Source organism: Heterocephalus glaber, unplaced genomic scaffold, assembly GCF_053883595.1.
Source record: "Heterocephalus glaber isolate CG9 unplaced genomic scaffold, H.glaber_assembly_v1.0 deba00001442, whole genome shotgun sequence".
Classification (NCBI taxonomy): domain Eukaryota; kingdom Metazoa; phylum Chordata; class Mammalia; order Rodentia; family Bathyergidae; genus Heterocephalus; species Heterocephalus glaber.
Window position 1 is genome coordinate 45284033 of NW_028258296.1, and position 17896 is coordinate 45301928.

General features: G+C 39.1%; 1 long non-coding RNA gene across 1 annotated transcript in view; it reads left to right on the forward strand.

Annotated features, from left to right (window-relative positions):
- The first annotated feature begins 836 nt into the window (after nucleotides 1-836).
- LOC147827722 (uncharacterized) overlaps nucleotides 837-17896 on the forward strand; it is an 82615-nt gene continuing 65555 nt past the window's right edge. The window contains exon 1 of the long non-coding RNA XR_015452033.1: nucleotides 837-1146. This is a non-coding gene — a long non-coding RNA (uncharacterized LOC147827722). The remainder of the gene's footprint in view (nucleotides 1147-17896) is intronic.

The window sequence follows — 17896 nt, forward strand, 5'->3', positions numbered from 1 at the left end:
TGCACACCTGTAATGCCAGCACTCAGGAAGCTGAGGCAGGATTGCCATGAGTTTGAGGCCAGCCTGGGTTATGTAGTGAGTTCAAAGCTAGCCTGAGACAAACTTGTTTCAACACACAAACAAACAAACAAGCCACCCAGCAAGGGCCTAAGAGCTGTTCACTGATACACTCACAGAGGTTAAGATTCTGCAATCCTCCGGCAAAGTCATCTTGTGTTGTAGAAAAGAAGACCAAGAATAAGAGTCTGACCTCAGCCCTTATAGCTACCAAGCACCCAGATGGTCCCTGTCTCTTGACTCCTGGCCCTGTGCTCCTCTGCCACTCATAGTTATCCCTATAGCAACTGTCCATTCTGCTGCCCAAACTTTAGGCTTGAGAAGGATTTTCCTTTTATTTCCATCAGGAGCAGAAAAGGTAGAACTGTGTACTCTGATCTGCTATCAGGCCATGTTATTCTCCATAAAACTGAATGAAATTCCCTCAATGTCAGAAAATTGGAAGAGGCCAGCATCAGAATCAGTGGGCATTACTAAGCTCCTCTGAAACTCCAAGTTATTACCCTGTTGTTCCCAAGAATGCCGGCAAGTTCTCAACAGTTTCAGAAGCTTGATTTTTGAACTTATACTTGCTGATTTATTAATTGAAGAAAGCTACTGGAGCACAAACCTAATCTCTCCCCGTGTTAGTCATTCCTGGATGGGAAAGAGAGAATCATGTTAATGTTGGCAATTTCTATTCTGCTCATGTCTCTGGAACCCATGGCTCTGGCCCACAGAACATGAGTTCATGGTTTAATTGGGTTAGAAATTAAATGAATGCTTTTTTCTACTAAAGGAGAAGGAGAGCCGCCCCATACTAAGACTAGCAATTAAAACTGCAAGAAGATACTTGGCAGGAGTGTCAACAAGGAAGCACACATTAAGTAGAGAGGAACAAAAGCTTTACCTCCAGAAAGAGCCTGGAAGTTGGAGAGAAGGAGAATCTCAACCCTGATAGCTGTGGGATGAGATAGATTTAAAACAATCTAGACAAATTCAAAGTTAGATATATGAGAGAAAAGGGAGACTGAATTATGCCGAATTAAGCTGAATTAATGTATTTTTCTTCTTCCCTGAAAAATGAAAGAAACTTGGATGAAACGACTGGTGAGTTGATTCTAAAATTCCTTGAAAATCTTCATTCTGTGATGTAATGTGAAGCTCAGCCTAGCCTCACTAGCTGACAAAATTTGCAGTCTATCTCTTTAAAGTGTCCCTGTTACTTCTGGAAGTTTCCAAATGGGTGTCTCGTGTGTGTGTGTGTGTGTGTGTGTGTGTGTGTGTGTGTGTGTGTGTGTCCCCAGCCCAGTCTCACAGGCACCCCACTGTGAGATGCCTGCTACTTACTCCTGTCTAATACTCAACACCTCCTTGCTTCGCTCTCAACACTGCTCACTCTTCATGCCAGTCCCTGTCCAGCAGCGCCACCCCAAATGCTTCCAAAGCTGCCAGGTGAAGAGAATGTGTTGCTCAGAACCTGATAAGTCTCTCAAGGGAAAAAAAATTGTGACTTCTGATTTCATCTTTTCAGCCATAAGAATTCAGATGCAAACCAAGGGGACATGTGAACAATTCAATCATCAACTTCTTATTCATTGCCTAGTGTGTGCCTGGCACTTTTCCCATAGCTGGGATGTAGGAATGAACACATAAATATGACACTGATCTTAATCATCTTCCTCCTCTTTCCCATCCTTTGGCCTTAGCTCCTGTCCCTCAAACTCTAATCACCACACTTTCTCTAGTTAAAAAATAAAAGTTTCTGTGGGAATTAATAAATGAAAAAGATTTGGGAGAAGAGAGTAATGGGGAGAAAAGTGCCTGTATGCTTGAAAAATCTGGGTACCTAAATTGTGTAGATAACCACATTCTGTGTATTCAGTCAAGCATTAACTGAATTTACCTGATAGCTTTAATATGTGGCAAGATAAAGAAGTTTGGAAAAGCAGTGTAATAATTATCATACTTTAGTTTTACATATTTAGTATATCTACAAATGCTCCCTCCTTTCTCACTGCCTTATTAATTCAGAAAATATTTATTAGGCATCTGTTATATGCCAAACATTATTCTAATTGATTGGAATGCAACAAAGAACAAGATGGATAAAAATGCCTGTCTTCAGGGAGCCTTCATTGTGGGGTAAGATAGGCACTATAAATAAACTATAAATAAGTCAATTGAACAGCATGTTAATTAAACGTGCTCTGGAGAAATAAAACAAGAAGGAAGATAGTGAGCACTGGGGGAGAGGCTGGCAAGAGAATCAGGAAGTCCTCACAGAGAAGATGGTGTTTGATTCCTGAAGATGAGGCGAGAACAAGCCATGCAGATATCCAAGAAAAGAATATCACAGCCTTGGGAAACACCAAATGCAACACTAAGAATGAAAAGGTGCCTGAAATAACCAGAGGTCAGTGTGGCCAAGGAGTGGAGTGATGGAATGAGAGAGCATGAGAGGATGAGGCCAGATCTTTCATAGCCTGTCGAGTTTTGAAAGGAATTTGACATTGACTTAGAGTGAGCTTGGGAGTTGGGAGTGGTTGGAAGGTTTGGGATAGAAGAGTGACACTGTCTGACTCTTGTTTGAATAGGGAAATTTTAGTCACTCAGTGAGGGAAAGACTGAAGACAGCAAGGATGGAAGCAGGCAGTCTAAGGAGGTGAGTATTGAAATAATTAAGGTGAAAGGTGGTGGAGGATCCCACCAGGGTGGTAGCAGAGAAAGTGGGGAGAAAGCACATGTCACATACTTTCATGGTTCAGAATAGTAATTTCATTACACTATGACATTTTGTTTCTCTGGCAGTGTAAGATTTTTAAAAAGATGAACTGAGTTATTATATGTAAACTGCAAAGATGGCCCTAGGATTATGATAAGGACTTGATTACTTCTAGTTATTGCCTATTTTATATTTTCTATTATAACTATTTCTAAAAAGGACTTACTATAGCTAATAATCAAAAGTGTGTGTTCATATACATAATTGGATAAAATGAAGATCAGAAACCATGTACAGAAGAAGAGGATTGTAATTGGACCAGAAATTAGATTATTATTATCATTAAGCTTTAATTTGATTTCTATGTTTCCTAAAAACCAAGACAAAATCCAAAATCTAATAATTTGTGACTCTGTATGGTTAAAAAAATGTCAATTTTAAGGAGGCCTAGACTTCTTTTTTTCTTTTGTACCAGGAACCAGACTCAAGGCCTAGTGCTTGCCAAGGAGATGCTGAGCTGCTGAGCTATATCCCCCGTCTAGACCTAGACTTCTTCTTGGCATGATGTTCATTTTTATTTTTAATATTATAGACTCAAGTTATTAGTAAATAATGTCTCCACCAGCAATTCAGCAGGTAATACAGAGATATTCTTCATAGGGCTATTTATTTTATTGCCTCATAATAAAATTATTAAGTAATAACTCAGCAAAGCCACTAGAGATACAATGTGGTATAGTGAGAAAAGCATTACATGAGTTATTAGGTGATATTGGGCACATTCAGGGTGGTATGGCCATAGACTACATGAGTTCTCAGGAGAACTTAATGTGAGTCTCAATTTTAACTATGCGAACTTAAACATAACCTTTTGAACCTCAGTTTCAACATCTATAGAATGGACAGTATTCTAAAACATTCTTCATCTACCTAGCAAAATTCTTGTGAGATGCAAGTGAGATGATTCATTTTAAAGCTCATTATAAATTGTAAAGCACAACATATAATTCTTAAATTATTTAAATCCAAGTGCTGAATTAATTTAATCTAACTTTATAAAGTTTTAGGCTATCAGTGTGGAAAGAATGCTACCTTTACTGGTTCAATAAATATTCTGAGTGTCCTCTATATATTGTTATAAAAGCTGGATGAAAAAGAATAGTCCAAGTTCACCCTCGTGAAACTTATGTGCCTTGTATTCTAGTTGAGGAAACCAAACACATAAAAAAGTTTACTAAAATTAAGTGATAATATGGGTTACAAAAACAATTAAATGAATAAGAGTGAATCTAGAGAAATGAGGAATGAGAATGTTCCCTGGCTGCCTTGGTCAAATATCACTTTCTGTCTGCACTTTTGCCTGGAGTCTGCTTCATGCATATTTTTCATTATTTCAGTAAACGTTTGCAGAGGTGCTCCCATGTGCTGCAGCCTGGGCAGTACAAATACCTGCTAGTTTATTAGTAAATTGATATACTCACATCTCGTGCTAAGCCATCTAGTGACTAGTAGAGGCCAGGGGTGGGATATTGATCTAGAGGAAGTGAAGGGGAGACTCTTGATCTGCCCAAATCGACATATTTGGCCTTTTGTCTCTCTGCCTCCTTCATACCCATGTGTGTCTATGAGGCTGGCCATAAAAAAACACAACGGTGTGGAGGGCTTAAACAACAGTTTATTTACTCCAAGTTCTAGGTTGGACCTCCTAAAATAAGAGCAAGCCCAAGATCGAGGTGTCAGGAGGGTTGGTTTCTCCTAAGGCTTCTCCTTTTGGCTTAAAGATGGTCCTCTTTTAACTGTGTCCTCAGATGGATTGTCTCTCTATTTGCACATTTCTTCTTTATAAAGGCATCATTCAGATCAAATCAGGCCCACATCAATGGCCTCATTTTAACTTAAACTCTTCTTTAATGGCCCTCCAAATACAGTTACATTCCCAGGTATTTGGGGTTATAGCCTCAACATAAGAATTTTGAGGGTATACAATTCAGTCTACTTCTTACACCAACCAGTCTACCATCATCCCATAAACATCCCTAGTGCTGCTGATTGGAATTCTCTCCTTACCATATTCATATGGTTCCTACAAGAATGCCATTTCCTCTGAGACACTGTGTCTGATCAGCCCAGCAAGTGTGTCAAGTCTTTCTTTGCTTCAATATCTGTAGTATGAGTCATAGTCCCTTAAATTATACAGATTAATGTATATAGTTTATTTTTATAGTAAGATTATAAATTTCCAGGAGGTGTAAATTAAACCTGAAATGTTTTGAACCTCTTCTATATAATTTTCCCAATGTGGGCTGTCATTATAACATATATATGTATATTTAGTATATATATTACTTGCTTAATATGAAATTTAATATCTCATTGATTTGAAGATGTTCATTGACAACAAAGATACATATATAAATAAAAAGATGGCTGTTGTTAAGTATGCTTGTTTCAAAATATAGTTTCCTGAGGGTATTTCTTACTATTCACTGAGACCTTAATTTTACTTCTCATCCTTACTGACAGAAATGTCTCTTCCCATCTGACAGAGGTTAATATGCTGCCTCTGGTAAGGTAGTTAGTTCATAAGTTATGTCTCAAGATATACTTTTCATTATCTGCAATATAGACTGATTCATTTGGAGGTCTCTTTCTAAATTCAAGTTGACCATTGCTCCCATGTGCCCACAACCATAAAGCCTGGATATAGCTGACCCTCAGTACTGCCTCTGCTCCTTCTTGAAACAACATGTGGTACTGATGGAGTAAGTGGCAGGTGAACAAATGGGAGTTTTGTGAAATCCAGCACTGAAGAAAAGATTGCCCGTACCCTAGTTTGTTTGTTTTTTAATATGCAAACATACTTCTTGTTTAAAAAAAATAGGGCAAGACCCTTGCTGCCATAGCTGTGAGCCTGCTCACTGCCCATCTGGCAGCTCTTTAGGCTGTTGCTTGGATTAATGGACACCTTACAAAAGCAGGTCAACATAATGGCTAACAGCCATGGTCTCGAGTCACCCTGCCTGAGTTGAAGGATCAGCTCTGCCACTACCTCACATTATGGCCTTGAGTAGATTGGACTTAACCTGTCTGTAAGATGGGATTGATGATACACTTTCCTCATAGCATTCTTATGAGATTCTATGAGTGAGTATATGGAAAGAACTTAGAATGTAGGCTGGAACAAGTTAGCTACTCATTGATTATTTTCTGTTCCTTTTTGGTAGGCTCCATTGTTGATTCCAGCTCATAACTTGTAAAGAACCACCATGAGTCCTTTTTATGCCCCTCACTGAACCCTACAAAGATATTTTTCCTTACTTAGCAAAGAATTCTTACCAAAATACTTTTCTCTAAATTAATGAGTTTTAAATGGAAAAAGTGTAACTTGTTTCAACCATTTTTCCCATTTATTTCTACCTTCTGGGGTGTTGAGTGCAAGTCACCCTCATCTTCAGTCTGGCCTGTATGCTTTCTTTGACATACAGAAAACCCGTTCCCCAAATCTGTTCTCTATCCAATGGCAAAAGGATATCTGAAACTGCAAATCTGATCAAGTTACTTCTCCATGGAAAATATCCAATTTCTTCGTACTACACTTAAAACATGAAGGCCTTCTTCCAGCCTCCCAGGCTTTACCTACTCTGGCTTGAGAAGCCAATGGCATTCTTTCAGATCCTTGGACATAGTAAGGACACTCTCACTTCAGAGCTTTGTCCCTGTTGTCCCCTCCAAGCTCTCTCCAGATCTATGCCTGCATTGCACCTTGCCACTGTGAGAATTCAGCTCAAACTCAGACAGAGGAGAGTCATGGCCACAGCATGGTTACACAGCCATACTGCCTGGATCTAATTCTTGGGCTTTACCATGTCCCAGCTGTGCAACCTCACATCAGTTACTCAGCCTCAGTTTCTTTATCTGTAATAAAAATGTGATGCTAGCCTTGTAGAGTGCACTAACATTTGTTAATAAAAGAAAAAAAATACTGATTGGAACACAGTAAGCGCTACTTAAGTTTTGTTTAAGAAATGGAAACATTATTTCCTCAAAGAATCCAGCTTTGATCCATTCCAAGTTACTACCTTCTCCGTGACAGTTCCTTGCCTTGTTTTCATTTTTTACATGTCATTTTTAGAAATCACTTATTGGTGTATTGATCGGTTCTCCCCCAAGATTGAAAATTGTAGTGAGAAAAATCCTATCTGTCTTGTTCCTTAAGAGCCTATCATCCCATTTCTCAGAATAGTGCTTAACATATATTCTCAATAAACATTCATCATATGAAAGAACCAGAGTTCAGGTTCTGATTCTAGTGGTGCAGTAGCTTTTATCTAGATGCTTGACCTCTCTAGGCCTTAGTTTCTTCAGCTAAAGAAGGGCATAGTAATATTTGTACCTCATAGAGTTATTATGTGGTATACATGCCAAAATGTAAATGGTGATTATTTTTTGGAGACAGGATTACAAAGGATTTATTTTTTCATTCTGGTCATCTATACTGCTTTTAAAATAATGAGCATGGTTTTATTTTGTAATTAATATCACTTCAAAATTAAATAATATTTGTGAAGGATTTAACACAGTGCCTGATTCTCTGTATATATTTAATAAACTGTCAGTGTTAATACTCCTAAGCTTTTCCATAAGCTCAGGAAAGCCTCCTTCCTTGGTGGCTCTGAGTTGTTGCCTCATACTCAGTGTGAGCCTTGGAGTTCAGGCGCCACCCAATCAAAGCTGCGGATGTGAGAGGACATGCTTCTTTATCTCAGACTTCGTGGCTAGTAGCAGAGGGGTTTTTGTTTTAGGCTAGCGCATCATCACCCTTTGGAGCCCAAGCTCACTGCTTGGAGCTTTTGACAGTGTTTAGTATGCATCCCATGCCCTACAGGCTGCAGAGAATATTAACATAGTAAATTCCATTGTTTACACCACCACCACCACCCCGCCTTGCAATCATTTTGAGTGTTGAGGAAAGAAATTGTGCTCAGCTGTTAGAATCTAATGAGGAGCAGATCTGTACAGCCTTGGGAAATGGGACTGATACAAAGCTGTGATTCTTTAGCTAGTGAATTTCCAGTGCAAGATAGGGGTTGCCCCCTCCTTCCCAGCGTGGTGGGTGAACTAAAAGCTTATTCATTGTAAGCTAGGGAGGGGATCAGGACATCCCTTGTTCAGGGCCATTGGCAGCAGTTGATGGTGCAGGAGGCAGGGAAACTGGAGTACGTTCTCATTTTTCATTAGGAATCCTATGGCTTTTGCTTTTATCAGGTTATCTGTCCACGCAGCTGGCTCTAGCCAAGGCTTCTGGGTCCTAATGACCCACTTTATATTTACCCCCCTTGACTCTCTCTGTGATTATGTCTTTGAAGATTAGCTTGAATGAATTTGAAAGTCATTGCTTTTACCCAAGAAGCAAAGGAAAAATGCAGCTTCTCAAAGAAGGTTAAGGATTCTTTGGGTTTTGCAAATGTGCTGGCTTACCAGAAAAGACAGGGAAGGTCCAGAGGCTTGCAATTTGAAGGGTTCCTTGACTGCTAGATGGGTCTTTTGTCCAAAGTTTGTGTTATTACAAAGCTCTGGATGACAAGTGAAAAGTTTTTACCCAGCTTTCTGGGGGCCTGTACCTCTGTGTTAGTGCACCCAGGGTAAGTCCACAGTCCAAGGAGATGCTAAGCCAAAATATTGTTTTATCCATCCAAAATGAAGCCTGAAGAAGGCAGAGACTTAGCTCATAAGAAGTGCCATTCAGGAAGTCCAGAAAATTCTACTTTCTCTCCTATGGCATCCCCATCCATCCATCCATCCATCCAAAAAAAACCAATTTTTAAGCAGCTTCTGCTTGCATAATATGCCCTGTAGAAGGCAGCAAGTACTACATATATGTATACACTGTTAAAGCCTAATTAGTTGTGTGCCCAAGAGGAAGTCAGGCATCCATTCACTCAGCTGTAAACCAGGGCTTAGAATCTGCCTCGTACAGTTTTTGTGAGGAGAAAATGAGGTAAACAATATTCAGTTCTTAACGTAATGCTTAGCATGTCGTAAACACTCCATAACTGTAGCTACTATCATTGTTTCAATAGAAGACTCAGAGAAGTTAAAGTTGTGCTCCCTGACCTTGAGATGTTTGTGTGGATGTGCTCTATTGGCAGCTTGGCACATTCAAGTTCTTATTTTGAGATGTGAGGGTTTCCTTGCAACCTTGGCTCTGAACTCCAAGAACAAAAGTATGTTTCTGGTGGTGACCTGGCTGTAGACTCGACCTGGTGACTAACCCCTCAGTTCTGGTGGCACTCTTCCCTTATATTTTGTAATGCTTATTTACTGTACTTCTTACACTCCCCCCCCCCGATAAAACCTGTTCCTTTTCTTTAGCTTGAGACAAAATAAGAATGTATCACCTGAAGCTGAGGTTGAAAAATAGCCCAATCATTGTTGTTTCAAAGTAAATTCCATTGTTGATGGAACTTTTTTGTGAATAATTCCTCTTCACCATGAGGCCTTATTGGAGGAGAGATAAATGAGCCAATTTGGCTTTCTAGGGTTCATTTTATGTCTGGGCCAAATTACTGTAGGAAATCCTGAATTATAATTTGTTTGTGTGATCATTAATTTATCTAATTACAAATTCCTCACAAGCTATGATATTGAAGAATGATTAACCAACCCATTATGTCTAATATGAAATTCTTTAAGAAAAGATGGCTAATAATTCATCTGAGGTGCTAGTGAAATGCTGATAACAGCTAACTTTTATTGCTTTCTTTCTCTGTGTGGCAATCACTTTCTATACATTCTAATATTATGAACTCCATTTATCTCCACAATAATCCTATAAGCATTTACCAGTTGTAGAAATAGAGGCAGAAACTTAAGAAAAGTTAAGAAACTTGCTTAATGTCATATAGTTAGTACATGATAGGACAAGTGTTCAAATCTAGGCATCTCAGTTCCAGAGGTGATGTTCTTAATTTCCTAGTTAATCACTTGCCAAGTATTTTCTGAGACCATCCTGAGTTCCAGGCACTATGTTGGGTACAAGGCATTCGAAGGAGAACAGCATGCAGTCACTTCCTTTTAAGGGCTCAGAGTCTGGCTTCAGAATTAGATATGTAAACATATGGTATTTAGGTTTAAACCAGGTATTTTGGCTCCAAAGAGGTATATTGAACATATTCGTCACTTTTTTTTCACCACCACTGGGACAAAATCCCTGACACTTGTATCTTAAAGGAGAAAAGATTTATTTTGATTCACAGTTTGTAGAGGTTTCAGTCCATATTTGGCTGGCTCCAAGGCAGAGCAGCATGGCAGAAGAGCAGCATGGCAGAAGAGAGTTGCTTATGGCATAGCATTTAGGAAGCAGAGACTATATAGGGAGGGCCTGAGGAGGGAAGTATATCCTTCCAGATCACACTCTCAGTGATCCATCTCCTAACAGCCAGTCAGCTATAAGGTCCCTAATCCAATCACCTTCCAAAAGCCCCTCCTATAAGCACATGAGGCTTTGGGGGACATTTTAGGTCTAAACCACAGCACTGAATCGCAAGTAGGAATTTGCTCATGAGATAAAGCAAATGAAAGTATATGAGTCAGCTTTTCAGCACTATAGTGAAATACCAAACACCAGTTACTTATTTTGAAAGAGAGAGAGGGAGGGAGGGGGAGAGAGAGAGAGAGAGAGAGAGAGAGAGAGAGAGAGAGAGAGAGAGGGAGAGAGAGACTTATTTAACTCACTGTTTGGAGGGTTCTAGGGGATAGCACCTGCATTGGCTCAATTCTGGTGGATGGCAGAGGGCTATGATGGGAGTCTGTGTAGTAGCCTAGTAGTGAGCACTCACATCTTGAGGCAAGAAGCAGAGAGAGCTGGATAAGGCAGGGTTTGCACCTTTCCTAATAACTCTATCATGAGAAGCACCAAGAGGGCCCACATGGACTACCAAAGGGTCACAGGAGAACTAATAACCTTGAGTCCCCAGTGACTCAATGACCTTCCACAAGGGCCTACCCTGTATAATTTCCGTAACATCTGCCAACACTTACACCCTAGGAATCAAGACCCTAATGACATAAATTTTGTGGGAACATGATGTAGCCTTATTCAAAACATAACAAAGGGGAAGGATGAAGATATCCTTGGAAAACTCTGAGAGAAGTCAGACCAGGCAAGAGTACCTCCAGGTTGCTTAGTGTGTGGCATTAATCTTTATGAGGAGATTGGCAGCTGCTCCTTTTCCCCACAGGATTCCTAGCAGGGCCTCCATGACTATATACTCTAAATCCATACCATGAGCCTCTCCTTAATAAAACAGAAAACATCCCAAAGAGAAATATCAAGCCCAGATTTCTGAGGAGGTCCTTTCTTCCACTTTACAGCAATAGCATTCTTAATTCATACATGCTGTTTGATCCCTTTACATGCTGTTCCTTCTAGAGGGATTTGAGTTCTAATATGTTTGGTCTTTTTCTTTCCCACAAGATTAAAATCCTTTCTCTCTTGTTCTCAAAATCTTGAATTTCTCAGTGACTCACAACACTTCAGTTGGAGAAGAGGAGATGGGCCATCACCCAAGGGTTCCATGACACCTGGACAGTATCCCCTTCTCCTCACAGAAAGAACACCATGGGGTAAAGTGACACTGATTGACTTGGTGTCCATTCATGTGGAGGCTTCTCAGGAAGCTGCCCTTCTAGTTTCCTTATGTTAGTGGACCAGGTAGATGGATTGCTCCAAAGAGAATCCCTCTTTTAATCCTGAGAGCAGCAAGTAGAGTACTTCATCTTGCTCAGGCTCTCTCCTCCTTAGACAGTGATGCCAGTCCCAAGTATTGGTGTGACTCAAATCTCAAGGTGAATGGCAAAAGTGGAGAGATTGGAGAGTGAAAATATGATCTCTACAGAGCGTTTTGATACTTGAACATGGGAACCACAGAACGCGGGAATACTTGCTGAGTATCAACTAGGTTAATTTTTAACCTTACTATCCTTTCCTTAATCATAACATCAGCTGTTTCTTCTTAGATTAGTAAATATTTTGCTGTAGTGCAGTCCTCTTACTCTTAGTCCAATGGGTGGGTGGAACATCTATCAAGACATTTCACTGTAAATCTGAACACAATAGTCTCCCCACACCAGATATTTCCTTTTCACCTCTACCATTCCTACATGCCATGTGCTTCCATACCATATGGAAGAATTTCTAAAATGCTTTCCTATGCATCCTTATATGTTTATTGCCCATCACCTCCAGTCTACCTGGTTACACAGTGCCATCGGACGGACTTCTCTTCTTGAAATATCACTATCATCATCTGACTCATCTCTTCAAAACCACTCCATGGCTCCTCCATTCTCAGAAACACCCAAACTTCTCTGGATGGCTTTCAACATGCCACAGTCTGTTTCCAGATAAATCATCCTCTGGATAGTAGAAATTTGCCACTCTTCTCCCTGCTTACTATCCATTCCTCATGGAATCCCTTCTTAGTGAGGGAACAGGACTTATTACTTCGGGGAAAGTGACAGAACAGGAGGGAAAACTCAGAGGAGCCAGTAGGAAAGACACAAAGTGTCTTGTGTCCTTCAGGGCTCTCAGCTCTTCTTGCCTGTTTAGATTACTTGCAGGCCTGTGTTTCAAAGAGAACTGAAATTCTATCCTGTCTATCCTTTCTCATAATAGCAAAATGTTTGGCGAGCTCTTTATCAAAGGCTGACAGGTTGGTGCCAACCAAAGAAGGCTGAGCACATTCATCATTGCAGCTAGGACGTGCCTGGCCTGGAAGGATTGTGCATACCACTTGTCATTTCCTGGCAGCTCCTGCATCCTTGCACGCAGCCTGCTTGTAATTGAAAACCTCCAACTTTTGTGACCTTCAAGAGTGGCATGAAAAATAACTGACTTCCTGAGACCAGCTTCGTGTGGCAATTGAGTTCTTAGGCCTTGTCTGAGCCAAGATGTGACTGACAGCTGAGCCAGAAGAGGTCTGGAGAGGAAGCCAAGCCACAGAGTCCTGAGGAGCCATCACTTCCTTACTTTATAGGCCAATAGAATGAACCTGGAAATAATTGGGATGGCACCATCTCTGGAATTCTGTGGAGGAACTTAGGGTTGGCACTTCCCTGGCAGGAGGAGCATGCTAATTGCAACAGTGGACTTGAACAGAAAGAATTTTTAAAAATTAGATTATTTATTAGGTTGGCTTATGAGGGGTGATAGAGATAATGGAAGCAAATCCCTTGGACAAGCCAATGGTCTTCATCTTTTAATGCCCTTCTACTACTGTTTTCTGTACTATGGGGACCAACTTTTAAAAATGACATTTGCAGGGGTCCCCTTTTTCTTAGCTTTGGGAAAATGAAACTGGCAAGAGATTGAAGGCCAAGAGAACTGTGGAAACCAGAGGTTTCTCCCTTCACTCTTGTTCTGAGAAGAATCACAAGGAGAGTTTGTATGTCTTCTGTGGCTCTAGCTTCCACAGGGCCATCTTTCCTGAGGTGAAGGTCACACTTCTCTCCCTTTGCTTTTTTATTTCCTTTACAACCTATAATATTGGCTCCAGTCTTTAAGTTGTCTCTCTTGGTCTTTGAGGCATGACGCCATTTTTTCTGATTGAATCTCCTCTCTTTAATAGTGCCTTGGCACAATAAATAAGCAGCAACCAATTGAAAGCAATGTAGCTGGAACCATTGTATTGACTAGAAGTCAATATCTCTTCACCATACCAGACAGCATTCTGAAAGAATGGGTCTTGAAGAGGAGCTGTTGGCACTACCCCAGAAATTCTATTAATTATATATCCTGTTGTAAAGCGTAGATCCATCTTTCTAAACAATGCATGACCTGTAAAATGCTTCTTGGGTGTTGGTTAAGGAGGAGAAAAAGAGGTTTCTCATTTTGGGAGCTCTTAATCAGGTAAAAGTTAACAGAACATGTAGAAACCAGTGTTTTATCCAAGGCTCATATTCCCACCCTCACAGCCCAATCCCATGCCTCTGTTGCCCAGAGCTAGTCAGAAAGTACTTGGGAAGCAGAAACTCATCTTAACAGCAGCCTCAGAAAAACAGTTCTAAGTGAGAAACTTCCCAAACATATCATGTATGCCCAACACAATGATACCACAACTGCAACCTGTATTTTGATTATGTGACTATTTATTGAGTACCAGTTATGTGATTTTATTTTTTTATTTATATATATATTTATTGGTACATTTTAGGTATAAAATACCTTTACATTTATCATTGGGTGTTTGTACCAGAACATGATGTATCTTAGTTCTTATTTTTTCTTCCATTACCTGTGCACCCTTCACCCCCTTCACCCTTCCCTATTTATACAGAGTTTGATTCTATTTTTTTCTCATAATTTTTCCTTTCCCTTCTTCCCTTTCCCCTTCCCCTTGACCATCCCCAAACCCTTGGACCTTTTCTTATTTCAAATTATCAATTATTCATTTTAATCATTTTAATCCTTATTTACACTTTCAATTTCTCACACTAGAGAAACTATTTGGTATTTACACTTGTGTGTCCTATTTATTTCACTTAAGAGTATGGCCTCAATATGCATCCATTTAGCTATAAATGTCTCTAGTTTCTCATTCTTTATGGTTGAGTAGTACTCCATTTTATAAAAAAAAACACATCTTCTTTATCCAGTTTCCAGTTGATGGGCACTTGGGCTGTTTCCAAGCTTTAGCTATTACAAATTGTGCCACTATAAACATAGGTGCACATATATCGCTGTGTTATGATTCTTTTAATTCTTTGGGGAAGATTCCCAGTAGGGGAATAGCTGGGTCAAATGGGACCTGTAGTCCTAGTTCTTTGAGGTATCTCCATATTGATTTCCACAGTGGTTGCACCAGTCTACATTCCCACCAACAATGGAGAAGGGTTCCTTTCTCTCCACACCTCTGCCAGCATTTGTTATTGATTGATTTCTTGATAGCAGCCATTCTTAGTGGTGTGAGGTGGAATCTCAGTGTTGTTTTCATCTGCATCTCTCGAATGACCAGTGATGTTGAATATTTTTTCATATATTTACTTGCTGTTTTTACTTCTTTGAGAAATGTCTGTTTATTTCAGATGCCCATTTTTGAATTGGGTCTTTGAATTTGGGGGGGTCTGATTTTTTTCAGTTCTTTATATATTCTCAATAGTACACCTTTGTCTGAGGTACAGCTGCTAAATATTTCCTCCCACATTGTAGGTTGTCTCTTAGCTCTGTTGGTAGTTTCTCTTGCAGTGCAGAAACTTTTTAATAAGATGAGATCCCAGTTGTTGATTTTTTTGTGCTAGCTCCCGTGCTACTGAAGATTTGTTCATAAAGTCTTTTACTATGCCAATGTCATGAAGAGTTCTACCTAACTTATCTTCCAGCAAGTTTAGTGTTTCTGACTTAATATTTAGATCTTTAATCCACTTTGATATTAGTTTAGTGGATGGTGATAGGTATGGGTCTAGTTTTAATCTCTGACAGGTTGAAATCCAGTTTTTCCAACACGATTTATTAAATAGGCTATCTTTCCTCCAATGAGGGTGGTTGGCTCCTTTGTCAAAGATGAGGTGGCTGAGTATGTCTGGAGTTATTTCTGCATCTTCTAATCTATTCCACTGATCTTTGGGTCTGTTTCTTTGCCAGTACCATGCTGTTTTTATCACAGTAGCTTTGAAATATAGTTTCAAATTGGGTATTGTGATACCCCTAGCCATGTCTCTGTTGCCTAGAGTTGCTTTTGCTATTCTAGCTCTCTTATGGTTCCAAATGAATTTTTGGATTGTTTTCTCTAGTTCTGTGAAGTATATTGTTGGAATTTCAATTGGGATTGCATTGAATCTATATAGTAGTTTTGGAAGTATGGTAATTTTCACTATATTGGTTCTTCCTACCCAGGAACAAGAGATATCTTTCCATTTTCTTATATCCTTCTTCAGAGTGCTATAGTTTTTAATGTAGAGGTCTTTTGCTTCCTTTGTTAGGTTGATTCCTAGATATTTCATTTTTTTAGATGCTATTGTAAAAGGAGTTATTTCCTGAATTTCTCTCTCAATGGGTCTGCTATTTGCGTATAAGAAGGCTATTGTTTTTTGAGTGTTGATCTTGTATCCAGCTACTCTATTGAATCTGTCAATTAGGTCTAGAAGACTTTTGACTGAGTTTTTTGGGTCTTCTATGTAAAGTATCATATCATCAGCAAATAATGACAGTTTAACTTCTTCCTTTCTATCTTTATTCCTTTTATTTCTTTCTCTTTTCTAACTGCTATGGCTAATGTTTCCAGAACAATATTGAACAGGAGTGGTAATAGTGAGCATCCTTGTCTTGTTCCTGATTTTAGTGTGAAAGTTTTCAGTTTTTGACCATTTAGTATGATGTTGGCTGTTGGTTTTTCATAGATAGCCTTAATCAGGTTGAGATAAAGGCCTTCTATTCCAATTTTCTGTAGGGTTTTTATCATGAATGGGTGTTGGATTTTGTCAAATGCTTTTTCTGCCTCTATTGAGATGATCATGTGGTTTTTGTCCTTGACTCTGTTAATATAGTGTATTACATTTATTGATTTATGAATGTTGAACCATCCTTGCATCCCTGGGATAAATCCAACTTGGTCAAGGTGCATGATCTTTTTGATGACACTCTGTATTCTGTTTGCCAGTATCTTGTTGAGGATTTTTGCATCTATGTTCATTAGGGAGATTGGTATGTAGTTCTCTTTTTGGGTTGGGTCTTTCCCTGGTTTTGGAACCAAAGTAACACTTGCTTCCAGGAATGAATTTGGAAGCCTTGCTTCCCTTTCAATTTCCTTGATGAGTTTAAAGAGTAATGGTGATAGTTCTTCTTTAAATTTCTTGTAAAATTCAGCAGTGAAGACAATAGGACCTGGGCTTTTCTTTGTTGGTAAGTTTTTTATTACATTTTAAATTTCACTCATTGTTACTGGCATGTTTAGAATTTCTATATCTTCTTCATTTAATTTTGGCAATTCCTATGTATCTAGGAATCTGTCCATTTCTTCTGTGTTTTCCATTTTATTAGAGTACAGGTTCTCAAAGTAGGTATTGATAATTCTCTGGATTTCTGCTGGATTTGTTGTGGCTTCCCCTTTTTCATTCTTAATTGCATGGATTTGAGCCTTTTCTTTGCTTTTTTGGATAAGGTTGGCTAAAGGTTTATCAATTTTATTTATTCTTTCAAAAAACCAACACTTTGATTCATTGATTTTTTGTATTGTTCTCTTAGTCTCCATTGCATTGATTTCTGCTTGGATCTTTATAATTTCCTGTCTTGTACGAGCTTTGGGTTTGTTGTGCTCTTCTTTTTCTATGAGCTTGAGGTTTTGCATTAGGTTATTTAACTGAGTTCTCTCTGTTGTCCTAATATGGGCATTCACTGCTATGAATTTCCCCATGTAGAACTGCTTTCATTGTGTCCCACAGGTTCCTGTATGTTGTACTGGCATTATCATTTATTTGTAGAAACTGTCTAATTTCTTCTTTAAGTTCCTCTGTCACCCATTGGTTGTTCAAGAGGTTGTTGTTCAATTTCCATGTGTTTGTGGGAGTTTTGCGGTTACTTATGTTATTGATCTCCAATTTTGTTGCACTATGGTCTGATAATATACAGGGAATAACTTCAATTCTTTTACATTTACTTAGATATGTCCTATGAGCTAGCATGTGATCTATTTTTGAGAATGACCCGTGTGCAGCTGAGAAGAATGTGTATTCTGATTTTGTGGGGTGGAACATTCTGTAAATATCTATTTAGTCCATTTGTTCAATAGCTTGGTTCAGTTTTAGAATTTCATTTTAAATTTTTTTTCTAGATGATCTGTCTATTTGTGATAGAGGGGTGTTGAGGTCCCCCACTACAATTGTGTTAGTGCTTATTTGGTTTTTCATGTCCATTAATATTTGTTTTGTATAGTTGGGGGCATTCGTATTTGGTGCATATATATTTAGGATTGTCATCTCTTCCTCTTGGATTGTTCCTTTCACAAGGATGTAGTGACCATCTTTGTCTCTCTTAATTAGTTTTGGTTTCAAATCTACTTTGTCTGCAAATAAGATTTCTATGCCTGCTTTTTTTCTGGGTTCCTGTGGCGTGGAGAACTGTTTTCCATCCTTTTACTTTCA